Source organism: Ptychodera flava (genome assembly GCF_041260155.1).
Source record: "Ptychodera flava strain L36383 chromosome 23 unlocalized genomic scaffold, AS_Pfla_20210202 Scaffold_23__1_contigs__length_28996876_pilon, whole genome shotgun sequence".
Taxonomy (NCBI): Eukaryota; Metazoa; Hemichordata; class Enteropneusta; family Ptychoderidae; genus Ptychodera; species Ptychodera flava.
In genome coordinates this window covers 5,701,410-5,726,808 of record NW_027248277.1, presented here as the reverse complement: position 1 = coordinate 5,726,808, position 25,399 = coordinate 5,701,410, and the positions used below count along the sequence as shown (strand labels likewise).

The window sequence follows — 25,399 nt, the reverse complement described above, 5'->3', positions numbered from 1 at the left end:
TAGCAGTATCAAACTTTCCCATTTTTTCTCTATTTCTTTTCTCAATCAACTTGAGGAAGCACAAAAAGCGACATCATTGAATGCGAAAATGCTGACCCCTATCTCTACTACTTTGATATTTCTAAAAGGCTGAAAATAATATCAATGGCGATGGTGTTACATCAATGGTGATGTTATTAGGGTGATAAATTATGACAATTTCCCCTTTTCTACTCGGACACTTGTAGTTTGGTCGTCCTGAACTCCTGTACACAGAAAGGGTAACGAATTGTACCTTCCTTACATCTCTCCATAGAGAAAACTCGTCGAGAAAAACAAGAATTTGGAAGAAACTATATATATATATATATATATATATATATATATATATATATATATATATATATATATACATATATATATATATATATATATATATAAATATGGAAAGGACGGCCTTTCATACATGTGTATGTGTTTACATATGTATATGGATGTATCTATCTATTTATCTATATATCTATATATGGATCTATGTATATATGTATCTATGTATTTATCTAAGTATCCATGTATCTATGTGTGTGTATATATGTCTCCATGTTGTACGTTGTGTGCCTGAATGGTGTTGCACCATTTGGCTGTGCTTTGGCAGGTTTAAACTGGTGTATGAAAAGGACAGGACCGGCGTTTCACTTCCTGTTGTGACATATATTTTTAAGCTGAGCAGAAATCATTGAGAATTACAGAGAGAGATAACAGCGTTACTGCCACATCGGGAAGCCAAAGGTAAGCATACTACATTTGTTATATTCCCCTGCTTCGACTCAGAAACCAGCCTGAGTTCGAATCAGCCAAAGAATATAAACTATCCTGTTTTCAATTTGTTGTTAAGTTGAAGGATGAGTCGCTGAAATAAAACCTTCCATGTGGATCTTTAAAAAGCTGTTTAATGTTTTCGATTCCGCTCCCTGTACTCCCAAGAATTAATTCCTTGTAGTTTCTGTCACCCTTTTGATCAGTTTATTCAACTAATCTCCAAAATATATAGCCGTCTTTGGTGGCTATTACATAAGTCGTTTCCTGCAGAGAGTGGTGATTTGAATGCTAGCGAAAGACGATGTGACCAGGCTGATAAAATGATGCATACACTTTTTAATAAAGTCTCCAGGATTAGACCCGGCGTTCTGCATGTGTGCCTCTAAGTTGAATATGTGCAGTTTCATTTACCCCAACTTTTATCCCTTTTTGACGATTTTGTTCCGTATATCAACTTCGTTTTAGTACCGCTCAATAATGTTGATGTGAAATGCGTATTATGGGAGGGTTTTCTCGGCCTCTAACTTGAAACATTCTAGGTCTACCACTTGCGGGGGCTTATTTTGAAGCTCTTTGCGGAAATAAAGTTTTCACTGGCTTGTGTTTTAAAAACCATTTTCCCCATCCAGTTAACACAGGATGGCGGCCATTTTGAATTCAAAGTGTCGGTGGTTTTGTAGTGTAGTACTGGGCTCGATATCCGCACAAGCACACAGCACTATGCACGTCCATGTTACTTGGGTGCGGGGAAATTGCCTGACCAACCTGTATACCGAGGATGTTGAAAATAACAAAACATAAATTCTCATCTTCACCAGAAACTGTTGAATCATGTGCTAAGTTTGACCATTGAAACTGGCAAAATTTATTTAGTGTATTTCAAATCCAAATAAATCGACTGAGTGAAGGCATGTAGGTACATGATATCCCGGATGAAGAAGTCTTGTGGAGTGCGGCACTCTCTTATCAGCATACCTAGCCTCGAAGTGATATTACCCCACATTTCGTGGATCACACTCAATTAGTCTGAAAAGAAGAGCTCGCAATGAATGCTGGGAAGGACGACTTGGATTTTATTTTTTTAATAAACTTCTGGTATAATCTGTCAATGTGCGGGTACTGAGAAACTATTGCACGCTGATACAAGTTAATCCTAACATGCACAGTGTGTATGTTGACAAAACCCCCACATTATCTCAACCCCTGACTTTGTACCAAATTTTACACGGTGATTTCGAAAGAGAGTGGTTTCAAGTTTTCTCTTGGAAGGTTTGAGTAAATATCTCAGTCTTCCGATTTCAGGGCGTGTACTATCTTGAACAACTAACCTGTAAATTTCTGCTCAGGTACAGATATTATTGAAAATTGAATTTCCGTTCGGACTCGAATTCATGTATCAAGGACATAACACCAGTACAGTCTGTCGTAAAAGCAAAATGCTTGGTATTTTTTTCATACTTAAAATTGCTGAGAAGACCACGCAACTGATCTAAAGACCAGTATAATTAGAAGAACAAGGTATTGAAGCTAGTTACTGGGCCATTCAAGGTTCCACTTCCTGTAAATGGTGACGCAACTTCCGGTATTGGTCATACATTTTGTAAAATGCAAATCACTTTATTTGCATATTGTCTGATTTTCCTGCAGACGACAGAATTTTTGTCCGGACGAGAATATTCACCCATCAACAAGGGCGCGGTATGTCGTTACCAATCGTGTCAGTAGGGCTAGTACCAGGTATTTGAGCATACCTAAAAGGGATATGTTTGTTTTACCGAAGAAAAGTATAACCGAATGTCATTGCTATTTGTTCTTTTGAAGGAACTAAGTCTACATTTTCAAATCATTTCGCTTCTGTTTTTTTCATGCGAGCAAACTATACATGTAGTTCTGCTCACTGAAGCATACTAAATCGTCAGTCATTCGTATTTCTTCTCCCGCCCTCCCTGCTTGCAGATGTAGCGATGAATAATTTATTGACATAATTTATGGCACATATCAGAAATTAATTGAATTAATTCAAAAAGTTGGTGACTTTTTCGCGTTTGTGTGACAGCGTGTGTTTCAAAAGTCTCTGGATGGCTGTCTTTTTCATCTAGCTTCTGGTCGCTGGTTCCTTCTGGTCTGGTTCCTTCTAAGCTAAAGACGCTTTTCAATCTATTTCTTGCGGGATAGTTTGTTTGCGCACTGTTTGTTTGTTTGTTAAATACTTATTTATGTTGTTTTCGCACATTCGCCGCGAAAAGCATGGCCTCCTCAATCACATATTCCCCGGCATTATACTGGCGTAGAGCGAGCTAAATGACATGAAGTAGTTTCAATAGAACACTCATGTCAACCATCCAACGTTACTATCATCCCAAACATAACAATGGCACGTTTTCTGTTACTGAGAACTTATTCGGAGCAGCGTTACATAATATTGTATTTAAAATTGAGTGTGCAACAACAATAGGTTCCATTAGCATAGATATGTCAATGTATGAATACATGCCAAATTGACCGGTACACTGGTGTCGAAATTGTTTGGACCAGAAGCAGAAAAGAATTGAAAGACGGTGAGCGAGCACATTACAGTCACTGTAATGGAAAGGCCCTTTTTAAATACAGTCACGAAGAGACCAAAATGTTAAGGACGAATACTGGTAGCGAAACACTGAGACCGCCACAAATGAGACATGAGAGAGAGAGAGAGAGAGAGAGAGAGAGAGAGAGAGAGAGAGAGAGAGAGAGAGAGAGAGAGAGATTGAAAACTTGTGGCGAGGAAAAACCAAAGAGATGAAAGAAAAGACCAAGGTCCATATTTATGGATTTTCCATTCTGCGAAGTATAACTTACAATCATAGTTATAAGGATTGACTTTCCGTATTGAAGTACTGTGTTTCTATATAATTCCCTGTTGTAAGCACAAAGTTGCCTTGTACACAGAAAGTGCATCATCATTCCCCCGAAAAAAAAACACCACCAGTACGATTAGAGTATGGGTACTCCCATTCAGCGGCTACACGACGGCCCACCAAAACGTTACTATGGTAACTGGGCCTGTGAGCGGATCAATGTTCGGGTTAACGAAGACTGGGCCTTGATGTGAACAAAATAACACACAATAATACCCTTCTGATGGTCCGGCGGCGCCTTTTGATGTGCCGTTAACGGCTGACATCATCTCTCGCACAAAGTTTTAGCACAAGAGTGAGACAAGCGGAGAGTGGTGCTTTTTGCTCCCTCGTAAAACTGCTCCGAATGAGGGAACCGTTTTTGTCGGCGTGATGGTGGACCGCCCAGGCTAGCCGTCCCGCTACACAGACTGAAAGAGTTCGCAGTTCCCCAGTCGCTAGGAGTCGTTTAAAACAAAGCCATGATCAGTTTTTACTGCCGGGCAAGCATGTCACGTGATGCCCTCTCTCTTTCAGACTGCGCTCTCACAATTTGTTCAGATTTTTGTTCATGCCAAGATGAAACTCTAAGAAGCTGGGCTTTCTAAACTCCGGCGACACGCATCACTTACCACAAAACAACTGTTTGTTATAAAAAAAGGGAGAAAGACAGTATGTGTTAGAGAGAGTAAAAATTTTGAAAGTGTTTTTTTATTTCCCTGCTAGCAAGGAGTGTTTAAGACAAGAGCGGTATCTAGATTGTAATGTTCTCACATATTGGTGTGACATGTTTCGCTATTGGCCGTTAAAGATGTCCATAGAGCGCTATATTGTGTGTTTTATAATGCCGTTTGTTGCATATAAATTTACCACTAGTATTCATATACGATGTTAACTTCCTATTTTATGGTCTTAGCTTCATTCTTGGTATCTTGAAATATGCCAAAGCAGTAAAAAACAAAACGCAGACGACACTATCCCGATAACTTCGCAAAGCATAAAAAAGGAGGGAAGCCAGTTCTAAAGACCGGCTGTTCGGAGGCTCAGGGACGACGTCGAACGGACCAAAACAACCGCTCGGCAATGTCCATTTGCCGCCTCTAACCGTACTTGTAGATATCATGGCTAATATGACGTTCTTTTTGACTACTCCCAATAAGGTATGTACGCAGACGACGAAAAATGTCTGTCGCATTTGAGAATTTCTGGCTGAAATTCGAGCGAGAACTTTACACTGTTGCAATATATGTGTTGGTCAGCATCACAAATTCTAGTTTGCTCAACATCTAAATTTCCCACCGTTTGTTAACTCAGATTCAATTTTAATTCAATCCAATTTATAAAAGGGGAAGAAAATACGCAATTTAGAATTGTTCCCCCTATCATCTCGTTTTGAATGTCCACCGAAATGCGTGGCGGTCAACAACGAGGGTGGCGGCCATATTGGTGTTACAAATCATCGTTTATTTAAAAACTTACGCTATACAACTTTGACGCATTGTATGTATATTTAATATAAGCTAAAATTTCGACACAAGTAAAACAGATTTTATGTTATTGTATGTCGCGGTGATATTTTGACATGTCTTTTTCCAAGAAAATAGAAATGTTTAGGAATGGCAGCACTCGCTTGTCGGACATTAACCTTATCTGCAATCGGCGCTCGTCATGTCGGTGGGCAGGTATTTTTTTGACGTAGTCGAAAATACCAAAGTCACACGTTTCGTGTTTTGGTCGGATTTGATTGCGTAGTCGCTTTTCTTTAATGACAGCTTCGGTCTGCTGCAAAGCGATAAGTTGCATTTCTCGTAGTTCGGCGAAATGCGTTTTGCCTAAGGCTTGTGTGAATTGCCGCAGGTCGTTGTACCGCCGCGCTATGCGGACAACTCGTTCGTCCATTTTGGACACGTATGACCAAGTGTTTTAGCCACCATTCAAGAGTTCGAGTTCAGTTGTTCGGCATATTTAGTGGGTCAGTCTACCGATGATATATCCTCCCCTTAACACAGACAATTAAAATTTACCTCAACTTTAGTAAATTGGGACTGATAACTTAATTTTAACAGATGAGTAAATTTCACAAGGAAATCAAGAGATATGGCTCTTTCTCAACAGAATGCGTTTAATTAAACGACAATGGTGTACAGTTAGTCTCTATGCATCGGGCAGCTGCTGCTTCGAATTTGGAAAATGAGCAATTTCCACTGAACGACAACGTTGTCTTAATTGCTACGACATTCTCATAATTTTCGCGGGCTTTAACAGATTATTTTCTGTCGCGTTGGTGTCAGTCAAATTGTTTTTTTGCGATGCTTGATTGTCCGTGAGTGTGAAAATGCCCCAAAGCATATGTACTCTTGGTAAATGTACTTCCCGTCCCTCGGCCGCTATCTCGGGGCGATCTTTATCGAAGTTAGTCGACCGTCACTAAGAGCGGTGTTGGCCAAGGTATAAATCATACTGCTGACAGGTTGTACCGTACTTTCCCCTAAAATCATCCAAATAACGGCAACGTTTTCACACAATATCTTGTGCAACACGTTTAAATAACTACTGCCGAGTACAAAGGAAACACCACAAATTGTCGTCTGCCATAAAAGTAGCGAAAAATAGAGTACCTGCCAATCGTGAAATAAAAATCGACTATCGCTAAACAAACCCGATTAAAACATCGTCAAAATATCGCAATTTTTTTTACCCGGATTAACAAAAAACGACCGGAAGTTGTAAATAAATTTTACAGGTGTTACCTTTGGAAAATGTTTTGTCACTTTTCCAGTTTAACGAATACTTCAGCCGTGAATTTTTGAATTATGGACTTATTGTCATACCACAGGCTGAAATGAACTAATATTGAAAACGTGTTTATAGTTTCCTTCCTCGAAGAGAAATCTGAATCATATTTTATGTTTCTCTTCATTTCAGCTGTTTTGCCGTTTTCGACGGATTTCCATCGCTCAGGTCGTGGAGTTCCGAGAAACACCAGCTGGATCTTAACCCGCTATTAATTTGCCAAATTTCGATCAATGTAAGGATTTATACGTGGAACTTCCGATGAGAGGTACAGACGACACCATGCTGCATCAGGTAAGTTATGGTCATTAATTATCAAGTACGCCTCAACCAATGACTTCCTGCAGCTTGTAAGTTGCCCGACTTGAACAAATTTGATGTATCGTCTGCGCGGTCAAAGGCTCCAGGACGGATTTTCATGAACTTCAAAGCGCGCGAAAGACTATGCAGCATAAAACAAGTTGTCGCGCAAATCGTACAATCGTCTGTAGTATTTGTGAGCAGCAAGCAGTGACGCGTAAGTATTTGCGTCAAGAAATTTGAGGAACTTTGCACACCTCACTTTCTGTGCACTTGTTCAGATGCCAACATTGCTATTAAATGGACGTTTGCTGTTTTTGTTCTATGAACGATAAACTTGAGGTTAAATTTTGGGTCATTTTTTTCAAACTAAAGTTTTTGACCAACAAAAAGTTGTCTGGAAGGATTGAACGGTCATCGTCTGATACGGTATCTCATTTATTTCCTCTTTTACTGAAAAAAAAGCTTCAAATCTCCTAGATTGCATTTTGCTTTGATTGTGTGCAAACACATTCGTAGTCAGTAATGCTAGTTCTTCAAAGGAAATTTGTTGTGTTACAAGGAAAGCTAATTTCATTCAAAGTTGATAATACAAACTTCATGAACTTCGTTCTCACTGCCATCATTTCTTGTGAATGTGGGTTTCAAATGATCGCCTATCCGTAAAGACTGACCGAAGATCATTCTGCGCATAGCCGTGCTCACACCTTTAAGTCAACACAAAAACCCTTGTATATTGTCGTTAAACCTCCAAACTTTTGACGAATGTACACTACTTTTAGTCGAGATATCATTAAATCATGTCGATTAGTAAATTAGCATTAATATAGTAGTATATTTTTGACAAAAACACTCAGGTATTTGAAATTTTTGAGATAATCGTTGTAATGATGGCGCTAGGAGGATAGTCTCTCCCATGAGATAAATATTGCTATGGTGAAAGTGAAGGAAGCCATGTATGCCATTCTTTGAAATGGTTTATCAAAATTACTATTAATCGATGGTATACGCAAAATGAGGGCGATGTACTGCTGAAAACAACCTTCAACATCTTGTAAAAAACGGGAAGTATGTCAGTTTGGATTTGATTTTTGGTAATGAGCAAATGTCACTTCGTTTGAAAAATGAGCCGCATAAGGAGAGAGCTTGTGCATGCCAGCCACCGAAAAAGCAGAGTGCCCGTTGTGTCCGGTTCGAAACTCTCGTGGCGTTTATCAAAACTGAAGTCGTAAAAAATGCAGGACTTTCGACGAGCAATTTCAGGGTTAGAAATCACGTGACGGAAAATTACTAGGAAAGCCATTAATATCAGTTAGGGAGACGGTGATCATCTTACGCAGTTTGGATTTTCTGAACCCCGGTAAACTGACCCCACCAAGCTCGGACGACTACCACGAGGTTTGCACAGAACCGACAGTGCACTGCTTTCTCCTCCCGTCAGAAAATAGGTAAAATTTGTTGTATCTTTCAGATTTACGTCACAGTCGGATCCTGTCTATACCTCTGTAACTTTGAATATTTTGTTCAAACGTGCGATTAAAGTGTTAGTATTTACATTTCTAACACCATTTCTGTGAATATTAAAACAATTTTCGCGGGGTATTAACACATCTGACCCATTTATCAAACGTCAGCTGTATTAGCTAAAGTACTGCTTAACTTATTATTACTTCGCAAACACGAACCGCTAGCTTAGCAATGGCCGTACACCAGATAAAATATTGGACCAGTCTGATTTAAAAACGCGCGCAAAATAAAACGAAAGACTGGCGTAAATTTAGGTCAAATCATGAAGGTCGAAATCAACCTTTTAGAAAACTTTTAGAGCTTTTTCCTAAAGTTTTCTAAAAGTCCTTTTGTTCAGGGGTTAAGATACCGTCTGCGTGCCTTTTTGGCGGGAAGGGTGTCGTCTGCGTTCCGAATGTCAGCTGGTTATGGTAACATATTACATTTCATTGGAATCCATCTGCGTTCAAAATCTAAATCTGAAATTCCAGCAGCTGGACGTACCATACCTTTTTATACATTTGTTTTCGCAGTACAAAATCACCCATGACAACCTGCTGCGATAGTAGATAACTGGAGGGAGAAGGAATCAGACTTTACTCAGTGTGTGACAAGAACGGGAGAATAATGTTTAAAATTCCCCTCGCTCTGTTTTTTATTAATGTGTGTAATATGTTCGTGTTACAAGTGTGTTTTGATAGATTGGCCTAGAACAGCGACAAAATGACAACTCTATCGATACTCGCTTTCCTTCGAGAATATACGTTCATGGTGAAATACATTACTCTCTATGATTTTACTGATTCTAAGTAGTAACGAGTCGACTTTGTGGTGAGCTGCAAATTTGAGTACTTAAACCTCCAAACCTGTCCATTTTTGAACTCTCATTGAGTGTCGCCTTGTTTTTGTCGCCTCGGAAAATTGGAGTGCGTTGACCCCTCGCTCTGAATTTCCTCAAACGGAAAGAAGGGACAAAAAGATTGCTCAAACAACAAAAAGGACATGTCAATGGACATTCCAATCAATCTATGAGAAATTAATCAAACGACATACAATAGCGTCTGACGGACGACAGACATCTTGGCAGAAAGTATAGGTTACATAAAGGCTTTGAAAGAACTCTGACAAAATCTTGCATTTTATGGACACGGGTTACATGGTTTGAAACTCACTTAATCTTGTAGAAGTAGGCCCTAAACTTGACAATACAAGAAATCAAGAAGGTTTTGCAGTTCTATCCGATTCCGTAAGGAGCGTTGGGACTCATTAACATTAATAATTTACATGTCGAATTTGTGTCCATGTTGCAGACGACCGCAACTGCCAGAAGTTGTCAAAGTGAAACATTTTGATTTAAAGCCGGGCTCGCCCTGTGTCATCTTTAAGCTTAGCATCCTGTTTGTTACCTTGCTTTTCTATTGAGGTTACAAAATATTTATTGTATTTTTTGGAGTAAATTTATTCAATCCCTGGAACGACAATCCGATCAATTCTTTAATCCGAGCGGAAGGAGCGTCTCTTCCCAGCATCTCTGGCGTCAAAGTGGGCGAACTTTTTTTCTGAACATGTCTTTCGTAGTCGTAACGCGAGATTCTAGCGGAGGATCACCACTTTTCATGCCACTTTGCCAAAAATCGAGTTTGATGTGTTAATCTGCAAACTGCACTGAAATGGTCTAAACTCTAACAGAGACTCGGAGTATCTGACACAAGGATGGTTTAATACCTCACTCAAATGAAGATCGAGCAAAAAGTAAACAATACTTTGATTATGTCGTGTAGCCGACAATATGAAACTAATTTCCACTTTTTGTCCATGTACAATGTTAAGAGTTTCCAATTATATTAGTAATAGCATGTTAATACTATTTGTAGACAATATCTGAAAATATTTTACGACCTATTATGCATATTTATATAGCGTAAAGTGGACATAAAAATCAGAGGTCAAGTTTTCCTTTCAGTTGTATATTGTGAGAGTAAAAAGTGAGCGTGTGAGCAGAGAGAGAGAGAGAGAGAGAGAGAGAGAGAGAGAGAGAGAGAGAGAGAGAGAGAGAGAGTGTGTGTGTGTGTGTGTGTGTGTGTGTGTGTGTGTGAGTGTTTGGGCAATGACATTGCGGTGGATGTATCGGCACGTTGATTGTTGATCAATCAACGACCACGACAGAGTTTTGTTACATTGCACTCTGACCTTCTCGACTCATATCTTGTCGTTCTGGTGTGAATCCGGGTTCCTTCGCGACTACTTCCACGTTGCAACTAACATTATTTCTTAATGTACTTGTATTTTGAACGTTCAATACACCAACAAATATCGCATTTCGATGTCAGTAAATATGAACTATCATGGTTGTTCGTCATGTTGGGCTGAAATCGATTTTTCGTTTTCTCCTGTCCGATAGACGAATGACACATATGTTTTTTATGCATGTTTTCTATTTCAACCCTGTTCTTGGTGGTCGATCAAGCATTTCGTCTTGGCTTACTTGACAATCGACCATTTCGCAGGGCTAGAACTGTTAAGTTTTTCGCAGATATCGCTGGAAGTTTTATGGACCCTTTTCTGGCTTGCTGACTTGCTGACTGTAAAAAAACTAGTAATTTGAAAAGTAATTTTCCCAGAGGGTAATTTCCACCAACGAATTCATAACTACGTACTGCGTCTACTTTCAACTCTACATACAGAACTGAAAGTGGCAAATTTGTACATGTCTTGTCCGAAAATTTGAACTCAACAAATTTTCGTTCTGGGTTGTTTCCCGCCGAACACTCATACATTTCACTATTTACCTATCGTTCATGTCCACGAATCGATAGTTACTTTTGAGAGTTGGAATTCAGCAATTTGAAATTTCTGCAGAGGAAGTTCAGCGAAATCTGACATCGGAAACAGACAAGCAAATCTCTCGGGCTGTTGCGAGATTACTGACCCGCCAAGCGCAAGGAACTATTATTGTAAAACAGCACCGCACCAGGCGTATATACCTTTATATTTTCTTCCGATGATTTTGTACCCTCTCTGTGCAGCGTTGATATAATCTACCATCGCACTAGTGTTTTGGTCAAATGTATTTATCGCCACCACGCGAGCAGATGGGTCAAAAAATCTGTACACTGCACAGGTCAAGTCTCTTAAAACGGCGAAATTAGTTTTGGATAGCTTTGCTTATCATTAGTTTGACGATTGTTTACTTATTAAAATGTGTTTATATTTAAACCCACGTTCAACATGAACTTCTTTGACCGCATGTCACATGTAAACACGATAAAGTGCGAATAACTGTAAACTCACTATGACAGATAACTTCGGCGTGTCAGTGAATCTGTCAAGCGCCAAAATTATCGTCTGCACCAACTTTTCTTTGCATTTTGGATAATTTTTTCACGATTCGTCAGAAAGAATCATGGAATTAAGGCAGATTTTAAATTGTGTGAATTTATGAGGTTTGAAGGACCTTGTCGTTCCGCTCGTTCCCTGTATCTTGTCTCAGCGGTAACCTCTTGTCGTCTGGTGACATTGTTAAAATTGCTCAAATGCCATTTTTTCGCGTGGAGATTGACTAATTTCTGCCCATCAATAAATTGTAAATAATTCGTTCAAAAGAAGCGACTTCAAGCAATCTATAACTAGCTTTTAAATAGCATGTAAATCAGCACAACAAGTTCTTTCATAGTTAGAAAATTTTGATTTTACAAATGACTATCACATTATTATTCATTTTGTTTTGGCTAAATCGTCCTGAATTTCCAAGGAATGGATTAGATATGACAAAATCCCTTATTATATAATGCAAACACATTCCTCTATCGTTAATATGCCACATTTATTAATATTTCTATCGCTTTTTGTAATCTAGAAATATTTTCGCGCCTTGCACGTTCGCGCGCAATATCCTGTCGGTCGCAATTTATGATCTAACCTCAGCTCAAATTCACTTTTCAATTTGTATATTATGTATACAAATTGCATGTATATTATTTTACTGTTCTTAATAGAAGGCAACTTTTCTGAACCAGGACCGAAGATTCAATCGAGTTTTAACACCGATGGCCTTGGAGTCCGAAATGTTGCGAATTTGCTGGTCGGCCGTTAAGCAGAAGAATCTCAGAAATAGTTCCTGCAGCGTGTGCGAGCTTTGTTGATATCCCCGTTAGAGGTCGATTTGTCGATGGTACCGCGCAAAAATACAAAAGTATTCAAGTAAACATATCTTGGTGTCAGTCAAAGTTATTACTTTTCTTTTATCATTGCGGATTCCATAACCATATGTTTCCATTAACCTTAGTAATCAAGATTCAGAAGGTAGCCCGTACAATTTTGAAATATTGTGTGACCATCAGCGTCATTTCGGAGTCGTCTGTGTGTTATCGCCAGTTCAAGATCCCGCGTTCAACAATGGTACTGAGTCATTTTCAGAAATTTGCAACTGAAGTTATGGCTGACAAACTCGTGTAATTGCTTTAGATAATTTTAAAAGATAACATAAACAAGAATATATACCTAATTAAACGACTGATTGGTTTTAATTAAGTAATTGGTTAAATTGTTGTTTGATTGAGTGCTTAAGAGGCTAGGGTCGCGAGATAGGTTGACCCGCACTCATTTGTCGTACCAGTCCACAGTGCTGGAAACGAAAAATTAATTGGTGAAGCCTCGGGTTGTTCGCCCGACTGTATTTCAATTTTGGGAGAGCCCGTATGTATCCAGTGCAGAGCTCAGTATAGTAACATTATATGCATTCAACCACAACCTTTATTTGCCTTACATTAATTTTTTGTCGGAAAGTTTAGGAACTTAAAGTGTGGCGATATTGCTTTCAGTTCAAACATGTTGATTAGCGGGCATTGCTAGGTTTACTGAGTTGCCCGTTACACGTTTGATTGCTGTTCTCGGTCACGCCGCCAGTGCCACGGAGCGTCGGTGGCGTACAGGGCGTGTCGTATTTCGACCCGACAAACACAATGCCCGCCCTTTTTTGTTTCGCCGAGAACACTTCTTCTTTCTGGTCTACCTGCACATAGCTTGGTTGCTCGGAAGGCCGTTGCATCCCAGTTGCACGTAAACAAACCAACAAAAGCAGGGAAAATTGCGCTGTTCTACTCAAAGCTGCTTGTCATGACTGCAGCCTACTCTAACAATCGTTTGGTCATGTCCTGTGGCGGTCGAGCCATAAAAATCTTTGTTGCTGGGGAAAAGTAAAAATTGGAATAAACCTTTCCTAAAAAAGCCTGACAAACTTGTTCAGTTGGCGTTGATAGGTGTGTGTGTATTTCTCCCCGCAAGTATGGCTTCCACTGCGCTTGGCTCGTCGTACAGCAAATATGGCGACCTAACAGATCAGCAGCATCTATGAACGAACGAAACCAGACTTCCCCTCGAGGTGGCGACATTCCGTCACCGATGAGCCTAAAAATCCTGATGCCGGCGAATTCACTTCAAAAAATAAAACTCTCAAAAGGCCAGTTCCATGCTTATATCTTCTTTCATTCTTTTTTTTGTAAAAATGGAATCATTAAATTTGGCAGGTTTAAGTGTCATAAATATCAATGCGGGCATAATGCGTTGGCAAAAATGGTACCATATGTTTGAGCGCAAACGACACGTTTTGTATTAACTTTTGTAATTACTTTGTTGTAGTTTTGATAGCTGGTGTATTTGCCTTTCACGGATTATGATTTATATTGAGATCGGTGGTGGAGCTGTCCTTTCTGCCTAATTTGATAAACACTAAAAGAATAATAACTAAACGCTCCTCGCTGTTGCCGGGCTCGGAGCTGTAGCGTGCAGTTTTTAAAGTTCACTTAAAACGGAAAGAAAAATGAAGTATTAAAGCAACATACTTCCAGACCCCTTTTGATGGGGTTTAAATGCATCGTTGAGTAGTTCTCACAGCTTGATATCGCCGGAGGTAATCACGCGTGCGCACTCAAGAGAAAGATGTAACTTCGACGTGGGGACATGTAGTAGCCGATACAAGTCTGTCAGGACTCAAATTAATATCTAAAATTATTTTTATCAAATTATAAAATTAAACTTCTTTTTCATTTATCAAACAATTTAACATATCGCACTAGTCTTTTTTCAAAAAAAAATGAAACTCTATAAAATGGTGTGATCACTCCCCTCGATGTATGTCGGTCGCCTACCACTTACTTCGTACTGAGGTAGTATGGAACCAAAGCCAAGTTGACGTCGGCCAAGAAAATCTCCTTTCAACGCACGACAGTAAAGAATCAGTTTTTTATTCAATTACATATTCTCTTTTGTTTGATATATTCACAGTCCAGACTTGGTGCAGAGTTATCTGTGAGATGCGTTTTGAAAATGTGGAGAGCGGGCCACTCAGTTTTTGGCGGGAAAGGCGTTCGTTCTTTTTAGTGCCAAATCCATCATGAGATCGGACATTTGCGCGCGTAAACGCGTGCCGGTAAAATAAAGAGATAACCAAGGAATAGCACTTGCAATTTGTAAGTAATAAAATATTCAGAATCTAATTAGGCTGATGGTGAGTATCGCATACTAATTGGTGTCTCTACCGCACTACAGATGACGACATGCATTCAAAACCTGTATATATGACAGGACAAAAGTTCCCGATGTCCATATTGTCTTATAAAACTCCTCTGCACCTTTCCGCGAATGCGATTTCATTAAAAACAGATAAAAAGCGACCTTTTATATCGAAACAGGACACAATGGAAGCAACAATGCTGGATGCCCATTCAGACGACTCGGACAATATCTGTCATCATTTTGGAGGTAACTTTTTATTGGGAAATTAAAATAAATCTGAAAAACCTGGCGACGGTAATTATTTGTTAATCTCATTAACTTTGCCAGAGTGCAGACAAATTCCTCGATTACTAAAAAGATTTAAAAACTAAAGCCCTGTTTATTGGAGATTTCGGTGAAACAGTTTGGTGCCTAGAGTCGTGTAGAACCTTTTATGGTCTGGATGTTTGTCGTTTAGATCTAGCAATAAAGTGTCAAGATTTTTTAATCTTATTACTGAATATTAGTGTATAATTCTTGGTTTGATTGACCATAACAGCTGTTGGTTAAACTAAGAGTCTGCCATTTGTTACCATCATTATAACTTAAAAAAATACGGGTACAATTTATATGGTTTATGTTTACAAAACGTAAACTAAAAAAACCTAGTCGACGATTGCAAAACGTCCGATACTTTTATAAGTGACAACAAAAACCGCGCGAGAAAATTAAACCCAGTGTAACGCCAGTACAAGAGCAAGCACAGCCAATTTGATATTGATTTCCTCTGTTGTCAAAATTTGAAATTAAAATCTAATCACACACAGAAATTTTTAATCGGTGAACAAACTGAAGGGACATGGTTTTTCCATCGTAATTCGAAAAGTCCGCATTTCTCATGTTGTGGGCTTAGTCGATGATGGCATTCGTGTTCTCTTGTCCTTTATTTGGCAAATTCTTTCCCTACGCGTACAATAATAGTTCAGATAGCCTCAACTTCCAGTTTGGCGCTCTCGGGCGACGAGCGCACAAAATGTCGTCTGATCACAAAGTTCGTCGACGTCTAACCTTTTGCTGGCGATAGTGACGTTTTCTTGTATCCTGCGCACAAATAACGGTCGTGTGAGCATGCGACTTAATGATGGAAAGTTTCGACTAATCGTAAGACACACAATGTTCGGTAACTTGACAAGGAAAACCGACATTACACATCGTAACTTCGAGAAGTTTCCCTATCTGAAAATGACAAATATGCAACGAAACCATTTAACATTCAATCAAAAAATTAAAATCATTTATGCATTGAAGGCTCATGTGATTGCGTCTCTAAATCCCGTCAATAAATTACGTAACCATCTCAAAACGAACCAAACGACATATCTGGTTATTTTTGGCGCCCTTTCAATCCGTAGGCCCACGAAGGTCATTTCTAATCGCACTCATTTGTGTCGGCCTTTAACACCATTGTCGTCGACTTGGGACTTATCAGGGCAACCGTTGTCGACAATTTCAATTTTTATGGTGATCAGAATGGAACAAAAATTGCTTTCAATGTGTCAAATTTTATTAATACCGCGTTTTTGGAATTTGCTATACTGAGAGAGAAAAAAGTATCCCCAATTAACGACCCTACAGTGAGTTACCATTGCAGGGGTAATTTGGGCGCGAAATTACCCCATAACACCAGATGATGCCGTTTGCAAACGTTTCAAACAACTAAAACTGTAGTTTATTTCCACAAAAAAGATGGCCCATGCTAACAGAATTACAAAGGCGAATATTTTAGCTCCTAAATTAACAAATATGTGCGTCTCGTCTATTTGTGAAGAGCCACGTCACAGAAGACAGCCTCGTTCAGGTAGAAAATAATTTTATGCCTATATAGGCAACCAATCAGATCACTCAGGGAGGAGGACACCCGAACCCGGTTTATCGTGCCCACGATAAAGTTTTGCGCTTTATTTTCATAATTCACAGACTGCCAATCAAGCAAAAACAGAAATGACATTTCTCCTCACTTCTTCGGCGAGTTTTACACGCAGCTGGGCCAGCGACAGGCAAGCAGTAAAATAGTCGGCATGAGCTTAGCACAGTAGCGCCGTAAACTTAACGAGCTGGTCGGCTCGTTTGATGGGACTTGGAAGGATAATATAGCAGAAATTCCAATCAGTTACTGGAGCAGTAGTCCCTGCAGTTTGACCTTGCGAAGTTATCCATTCCCCGCGTTTGTTTGTTCATCCAGTCGTAACTCTTATCTGCCGTTTTAATAAAAAACGCCGGGCAACAAACAAGCGGATTCATCGGAGTTCATTTTAGCCCGGTGGAATGAAACGTCGAGAAATATCTGTCGATATCGATACCCCCTCTCTCTCAAACAGATAATGCTTGTTGTTAAAAACTAAACAGTCAAGACAAGATTTTAGCTGTTCATAACATCGTAGACCTCGGAAGTCTCAGTGTTTTTCCCCCAGCAAGCCTCTCTTTCGGTTTTTTGCTTGGCGAAGCTTGTTAACTAACCTGCACTAAAGTGATTGGCCGATTACAGCCAAGTACAGTTTAAATTTCATGAACATTTAAACATCCAAACTCATTATTTCCATAAATTTGTATTAGATTGTATTTAATCTTTAGATCTATAACGGCTTACTAGTTTACAAATGATGATGATTTAACTTTTTGTGTATCTTATTTTCACAGTTTGCGCGTTATAAGAGAATAAATAAATAGATAAAGTTGAAATGAAAATATGGAGTATTTAGTGAGCTGATAAAAAAAAATCACACAATGTGTCGTTCAATAGTTTTCTGTAATAGTTTAAATACATAGATTTACAATCGCGCTTTTTATCTCAACGGCGCACTGTCTGCGCGGGACTCTTCCTCGCGCCAGAACCCGACAAAGGCAAAAATAAAAAATAAAAATAAAAATAATAAGATAAAAATTTGTGCGAATTTTCGGTAATAATACGCACGGTCTTTGACCGATCTGTAAATTTTACGTTGGCTACTTTGAAAGTGACGCGAACGGAGTTTTTTCCATCAATAAAACACGGTGCAGAACTGTATTCTTTTCGGATCATTCAAATGTGATCAATCTTCAGGTATCATCGTTAAGCAGTAAATCCTTCGGTTAGAAATTTGATATCAAGAACATGTCACATGTTTGAACACATATCTTACAAAAGCAAAGAAACCGCTATTGTTCGTCAAAATGTTGTGATTTCCATCCAAATTCACTGTTTGTCAAATTGATTTCAGTCTTTTTTTCAAATTCTGGATTGGCGCGTCAAGAATAATCGAGTACCGCTACACTCTGCAAGGCTCGGCCTTGTAGCAAGCAAATAAGAGGACGCAGCTTGTACGATAGTAACTTTATATGTCATCGGCTTAAATCTTAAATTCTGTAATTGATACATATCTGAATTTAATTGTAAACTGCTGTCATTCGTAAAATAAAAAAAAACGCAGAAATTTGCCAGTTTACGTGAACAGAGCTCTTGTATAGTATTACTAGTACTGGTAGCCATCTGTGTTGAAGGAGGAAACATGCTGTATTAAATGATGCATAACCGATACATAAGAACAAATTGGAGCACTCTTTAATAGCCGCCAGTTTTGGAACTAATATATTTGTCGACTAATTTGTTTGTTTGTTCATTCATTGTTGACTCGTGATCTCGCAACGATCGCTTTTCGAGCGTTAGTGTTATTGCGGAGTACTGCTGCCATTGATTCAGAATTTGTTGTCCATACGGCAACGTCCTCAGGGGGCCTTTTGAACTTTTACTGCACAGGAAATTTGACATTCACCTTGTGCCGAATGCTCGTAACTCCCTTAACCCTTTGAGCAAAAATCTTAGTGCAACATTTTACCATTTTGTATGATTTTTCTGTGAGTCTTTTAATACTTTTGGATAAAATGGACATCATGTTTCATTGGCTACAGTTTTTTACCAAAATTTCGGTAAAATAAAGAAAAAATTGACTGAGATAAATTTCATAAAAAAGGCGACAAAAATTGACGTTGGCGCTCAAAGGGTTAGCATTTCTAAGTCGGGACATAAAAACGAATCCTGTTTATTTTCTCGGGTTATATTGTGTAGGCCGTCACAGCGGACGCACCATTTTCTGCCATATACCGAACAGCGATTGTAAAAAGATAAGGCGCACAAGAGATTTTTCAAAATGAATATTAAAACCAAAAAAAAATTAATCATGGTATCATAATGAAATGTAGGTCATCAAAATCAACTGGAAATCGCAAATTTTACCAACTTTACCGCAAACGTCTCCAGCAAGATTGAACTTGAAGTTGTCAAGATCTATCCAGCAATTCTGAAGCGCTGTCCTGCCAAGACGTGGTTGTATTATGTTGATCTCAGTATAATCATGTCCAACTTCCTCTTCTTTTTCCTTATTCTATCCCTATCCTGCTACATTGTCTCTCTAAATCTTGATCCGGCTGATCCGACTGTATTGTCAGACGTAATCCAACCTGTTCCTGGCGAGTAGCGGTATACTTTCGACGGCCGCCGATGATTTACGTCGTCCATTCTCTTTGAGGTACGGGCAGGCGCAGTAAGCTGCCGCTCGTGTGTTTCTTTTCAGCCGCTGAGTACAATTAGCTAAGCGATCTCTTAATTTACGATTTTCAGCACGGGGTCTAAATTTTAAATCCAAAATGGTTTTCTTCTTACACTTGATAAAAGAACAAAACAAAACTTGAAATGTGGATGTAAATCTGGCGTCTAACAAGGTATGCACTGGATTCTGTTATTCTTTGGACGACTCATTTAAAAGAAATCAATTTCACTCCACTACAGTGCACGCAAATGTGAATTTCTACAGTTACACACAACGTACAGTCTGTGCTGTTTCAGTTTCCCGCCTGAACGACATTGGCAAAACTTAGAAAGTATAACAACTCCCAAAAACTTTACGCGGGCTCATTCTGCACTCAAAAATTCCTTTCAAATTGACAGTGAAAAGCTTGTATCAGTAGATACAACCTGGCTCCAGAATCGCAAAACCAGTCACAGTCGTTTCAGATTTGCGTAAAAACACAATCGTTTTCCACTGCAGTGTTTGTTTTCCATTCTTTCAAACTGGGGGCAACATCTGACTAGACGATCCGTTATCCGACTATTGCACCAGCGGCTCAAAATTCCAGGCGGGTAAAAAACCAGATGAGAGAATGAATCCAACACAAAGACATGTCTTGCAAACTGTTTAATATTAGAACCTTAAAACTTCCAACTTTTAATGTTGTCATTTCAGTTGTATAGAGAGACATGACTAAGATGGAGTGATTCAGTAACATGTTCAGAAACTGTACGAGGCAGCACTTTATCTTGCTGCGCTGTCTGTTAGCTTTTTTGTGTTTAGAACAATAGCTCGTCGGTCGCGCCACAAATGCCCCACTGAAGCGAATCATGGATATTGTATTAAACAAACAATTTTTCTTTAAAATCAGTGACTCTATAATACATTTGCCAGCGGGAATGAATCTTACCTGAATTATTAAACGACTACGCAAGTGCGAAACAGAGCCAGCCGGAAATGACAAAAAACCATCGCGCGTAGTGTTTTCTTCCAGTTTAATCGTATCGTCGACAGGGGTATACAAGTTCGAACAGTTCATCGCCGACTGACAATTATTTTAAGAGACGTTTTACAACTATACCGGGCACACAAATTAATTATAATATCAATTATTGTAAATGAGGTGTGCGGTCGGTGTATGGCGTAATGTTTTGAAATATTTTTTTTCGGTGTGTGATCGTTCTGAAATATTCTTTTCCAGCTGTATGATTGTATAGTAGGGAAAGTAATTTGTTTTTGTAATAGGGTTCAACATTGTTACACTCAAATAAATTAATTGTGGTGTTCCCTCCGGTAGAGAGATAACAAAGCGAGCGATCTGAAATCGCAATTTTTCGGTATGGCTCAGGTCGCACTCTCACGCCTGCCTGTCATTTTAGCGCCATGCTGCCACACAGAGTGTGCTCGTTTGTTCCGCATTGTAAACCGTATTCAATTCGGCAGTCCTACGGCTTAATTTGCGTCCTTAACACTGTCGCCCAGCCAGTCATTTTGTTTTCGTCCGTTCAAAGCGGACACATATCGTGGCAATGGCTACGCGGCGCGCAATTATTTCCAATCTTGGCGGGATCTTGTAATCGAATAAATTTGTTACATAGCATTGTTAAGTTATACATTCTATTATTTAGGGTTTTAATTTTCTGTTCAATACTAAATTTATTGGACAAATCTAGGTTACCTTTATTTTTGGTCTGACTATATCTGTGAAAGTGAACGGTACTCTACATATCGTCTCATTCGTTTGCAAGGATTGATAATCATAAAACTTTGTGTACATTTTGGGCAAACTTAATCCAGCAAGAAAGGTGCAATGCTCTCTTTCTCTCCCCTGTTTGTGGCTGCCAATCATTATACTAGCCATTTTCTGACCATGATCGGAGAAATTGTTCGCGAAATGTATGAAAACCCAGGCGCCCGCTCACATTTTCCCGTCCGCGTGGTTGTTGTTCCCCCGATCTACTTCGAGTCATAAAAAAAGGCCATCGCGAAAAACCGAGGCCTGTGGAAACCTTGCCCGCGGGCACTTTCACTGCAGCCTCTGAATCGGCAGAACGGCTCTAAATCATAAAGCGCCGTGGCGATAAACAGAAAAAAGGCTTTCCCTTTGAATTTTTCATAGCTTTTGTTGTGTGGGCTCTCGCAAGCTGGCCAAGCGTGAAAGTACACGGCGACTGATGTTCTGCGGTATGGCGCGGTGTCGCTGAACGAAATCGAACGTAATTTTCGTTCGGCTCGCCGTTGGAAGCCTGGTCCTTCCGTACTTTTCGCCGGTTAGAATGGACGCAGATACGTTCTCTGTAACAGAGAACAGCCCATTTTAAGTCAATTATATCGCCACTTATGGCCAGCTCTCGAAACACCGCGATAACTTGGCAAATATGATTTATCAAACCGGTGACACGTTCTCAACGGGTCTGCTATACGCTATTCATTCTTTTGGCAAGTTAAATAAATTTAACAAACTACAACTAATTACACGACCGACGCGTGAAAGACTAAGAACACACACGAATTAATTGATAAATAGCCCCTTTTCTCGCTTTTTAGAGACCCCAAATGAGTTGCTGGATAATGCCGTGTGACAAATGTAATGCAATAAAATCATATTTTTTTTACATTTGTATCTGCCAGATGTAATAGTTAAGGTCATCATACGACATTGGGTCTGGGAAGTATCGCCCATTTGGTATCCGAATATCAGCTTAAAACGTATATATTTCCTAGTTACACTTCTGTTACACACGTTTGTTTCACCATTTCGCCTAATGCAACTGTCACTACATTTTGCAGGCAGCATAAATCTTCCCAGGAAAGAAAATTGCACATTTGTAGTCTTTTAACAAAGGGAGCTTGAAAAACTTGGTTCAAAAAATTATCGAAAAATTCCCAGTCAAGCTCGTGAGGCGATACCAGCGCATGAGGCTGTGCGTTAATCGGGGTTTGACCAAAGCGAGGCAAGCAGACGACAATTTGTTCCACGCTAAATTTTGTCTTATATTACCGGGGCTCGGATATGAAGATTCACCGACAGGGGCGTATTGGAGAGAGGGAGGGATAGAGGGAAATTACCCCGAGTTGTGCCCTAGGGTAGCCAACACAATCGCCGCAAGAGCGAATATAGCACGTCTCCGTCGCTGCTAGGCGCAACACATGGGGTAAACTTCCCACAGCAGGACTAGAGAGAGAAAAATGACCATCTATAAAACGAGCCTATTTATTGCTTCAAAAGCATGGACGGTAAATTCAGTCGGACTGACACTAACAAATGGCTTACAAATTTGCGCGGGTTGGTACGAGCCCGTAGGATTCAGTCTCCCACTTTTTATCAAAATTTGATTAAAATAGTTAAATGATAGACCAAAACTAGCCTCGGTGAACCAGCGTCGGTGAACGACGTCAATAATGTAACATACCTAATTTGACATTTTATTTTCGCGGCAAAAAGTGTAGGTTGCTTTTCATATCAGAATTACAATTGAACAACAAGTTTACCGTTGTCGGTTTTGTCTTATATTGTGAATCAAGGCATCTCAAACTAATTGTGATCGATATTTTTATTATATTGTCTCTTTCTGTGCCACATGTGAACAATCTCACAGTACTTGCGTAGGTCACCGACCGGAAAATACGTCAATTTTGACGCCCAGTCGTTGTTGGGTTCGTTAAATGTGGTTTTCCTAATTGTCATTATATCGACCTGCCTAATCAGAAACGATAATAGTTAAAGCGACAAACACAGAGCACCCAACAAAAATGAAAAGTTCAAAGTGAAGGAAATATATATATCAATGAGTTATATTCTTTCTTTATATGACTACCTGCAATACTATAATATGAAAAACTTCGCAGACGATACAGAATTCCCGCCAACAAAAGGGGAGCAACTTTTTCTATTGAAATTATCAAACATGCGCCCAATCTTTATCGAAAACTTTGTTCCGAAACCCTCAATCAAATCAAAAGCATGACCTTAGCGCAATAAAAGTCTTTCCCGAAAAAAAAATGTTAAAAGAAACAATTTTTCAATCCGGTGCAAAATAGCGCGAACGAGAAGAGCGATGCTGCATGCGCAATGAAGCGTGAGACATGTAATAAATTAGGTTGATGACTTATTTTGACGTTTAGGATAGAATTCGATTTTTCAGCCCGAAATTGCATTGAATAGTAAATCTGGATGAAATGCTTGTTTTATATTATTGTACGAACAACACAGCCTTTTGATTATGTTATTTCCAGATGTATTTTATAGCATATTTTCGTTGGAAGAATATGTGATAATATCGTACTTCAAAATGGCATACTTATTCATAAAATGGGTTTTGTTATACCGTGCATGCTGATAGACAATGAATGACACTTTATGTTCAGGCTGTAACATGTTTGGCCATTGCGTCCTGTACTTTTTATTGTGGCTGCACGCGCACTGCACGAAGTTTGAAGTCATGAATTGAGAGAGAGAGAGAGAGAGAGAGAGAGAGAGAGAGAGAGAGAGAGAGAGAGAGAGAGAGAGAGAGAGAGACAGACAGACAGACAGACAGACAGACAGACAGACAGACAGATAGATAGAGAGTGAGAATACTAATATTTAGAGACAAGCGCGATTTGATGAAATGGCGGGCTATTTGTTGACCGCAAATGTCAAATCTCCTTCGTGTACTCAGAATGTTAGAGTGTTCTCCTGTTAAGAGCAGTGAAACGAAAATCGGTCTCACTAGAGAAAGCGCGGGAAAAAATCAATGAATTTATAAAAACAGTAGCTGTAGTATGTGACGCTAATCCTACTCGAGTGCCGCACTCAGATTTCAACAATAGAGTGTTTCTACGTCATCGCCGTCATATCGCCATCATTTCAAAAGTATCGATCGTTCACTGAGTGAGTTCCGATGTATTTTTCAGACGACCAAAGTCGATCAAGGCTGGAAAAAATTGAAAACAAATTTGCATCATTCGCGTAATAAGGCGCTCCTTAAAAATGCAGTTTCAGTGGTGCCGTCATCATAGTCTTATGTCAAAAGTTCTACCTACAATGTGGAAAAATAGCAGACTATTTTGATTTGATCAGACATCGATGCATGTACTTATTTGTCGAAAGAAAACTTACAACAGACAACACAAAGTTGTTTTTCGAACCCAAAGATGTGCCGAAATCACGTGACCCTCATAACTCCTAGCGTGACCATATCAAATTTTTGAACGCAGGAAAAAAACATCAGAAAAAGTAAAATATTACACGGCAGATAATTCACTGGCGGTGGCATATTCGCGCTTTTGAACACGCAACGGACAAAAAATCAAAACACCGAATTTGACATAAATTTATGACCGCGTTGAAGAAACCTGACGTGGGCGATGACACGACACCGAGGGAAAACATAACCCGATTTTCAGAGCGGAAATCCCGACACGATCTTCGCAGCGGCAAACGGACAAGCCCTGAGCGTTGGTAATAGTTTTTGATAAAGCAAATATTACTTCACGAATAAATTACCAGCCTTACTATAAATTTTACTTGTTATCGGCGCAAAAAAGGCGGATGCTCAGAACCATTACCGGCGGCACGCGATGCTACATTCGTATCACATTTTATTGGCGCGCCAAAATTTAATCATATAAGAGCAAATTATTTCTCGCGCACAGGCAGATGGGTCACGTTCATATCTTTGACGAACTTTGTTAAATTGTTGAACAAAACACGAACTCTCTCAGCTTCATATCGACATATTACACCACGCCAACAAGTTTAACGTTTGTCGGAATTTTAAAAAAAACACGCCAAATTTGTGAACCTTTAAACATTTTGGCAATATTTGTTTGTGAGAGCGCCCTCAGTGGTGTCCTTCTAACGATTGATTGACGTCATGGTGAGATACAGTTTTGGAAGATTTTTGGGAGTCATAGTTGTAAAAGGAATGAGAACAAAGAGCTGAAAGCAAAACATTTTTACAACACGTAGAAGAGTGAACTTAATTTAATAGTTTAAAGTCTACCACGGCTACTGTTTTTGACCATAGACACTTTCAACCCAGAAAAGAC

At 39.3% G+C, this 25,399-nt stretch overlaps 1 protein-coding gene across 2 annotated transcripts in view; it reads left to right on the top strand.

Annotated features, from left to right (window-relative positions):
* The first annotated feature begins 680 nt into the window (after window positions 1–680).
* Window positions 681–25,399, top strand: part of LOC139124066 (homeobox protein Hox-A10-like) — a 100,975-nt gene continuing 76,256 nt past the window's right edge. The window contains exons 1-2 of one of the 2 annotated variants that reach the window (XM_070690196.1): window positions 681–768; window positions 6,600–6,761. The gene's annotated coding sequence lies outside the window, so the exon portion shown is untranslated. Of the gene's footprint in view, window positions 769–4,642; window positions 4,835–6,599; window positions 6,762–25,399 lie in introns of those variants that run through there. The other variant, XM_070690192.1, reaches the window with a different exon arrangement.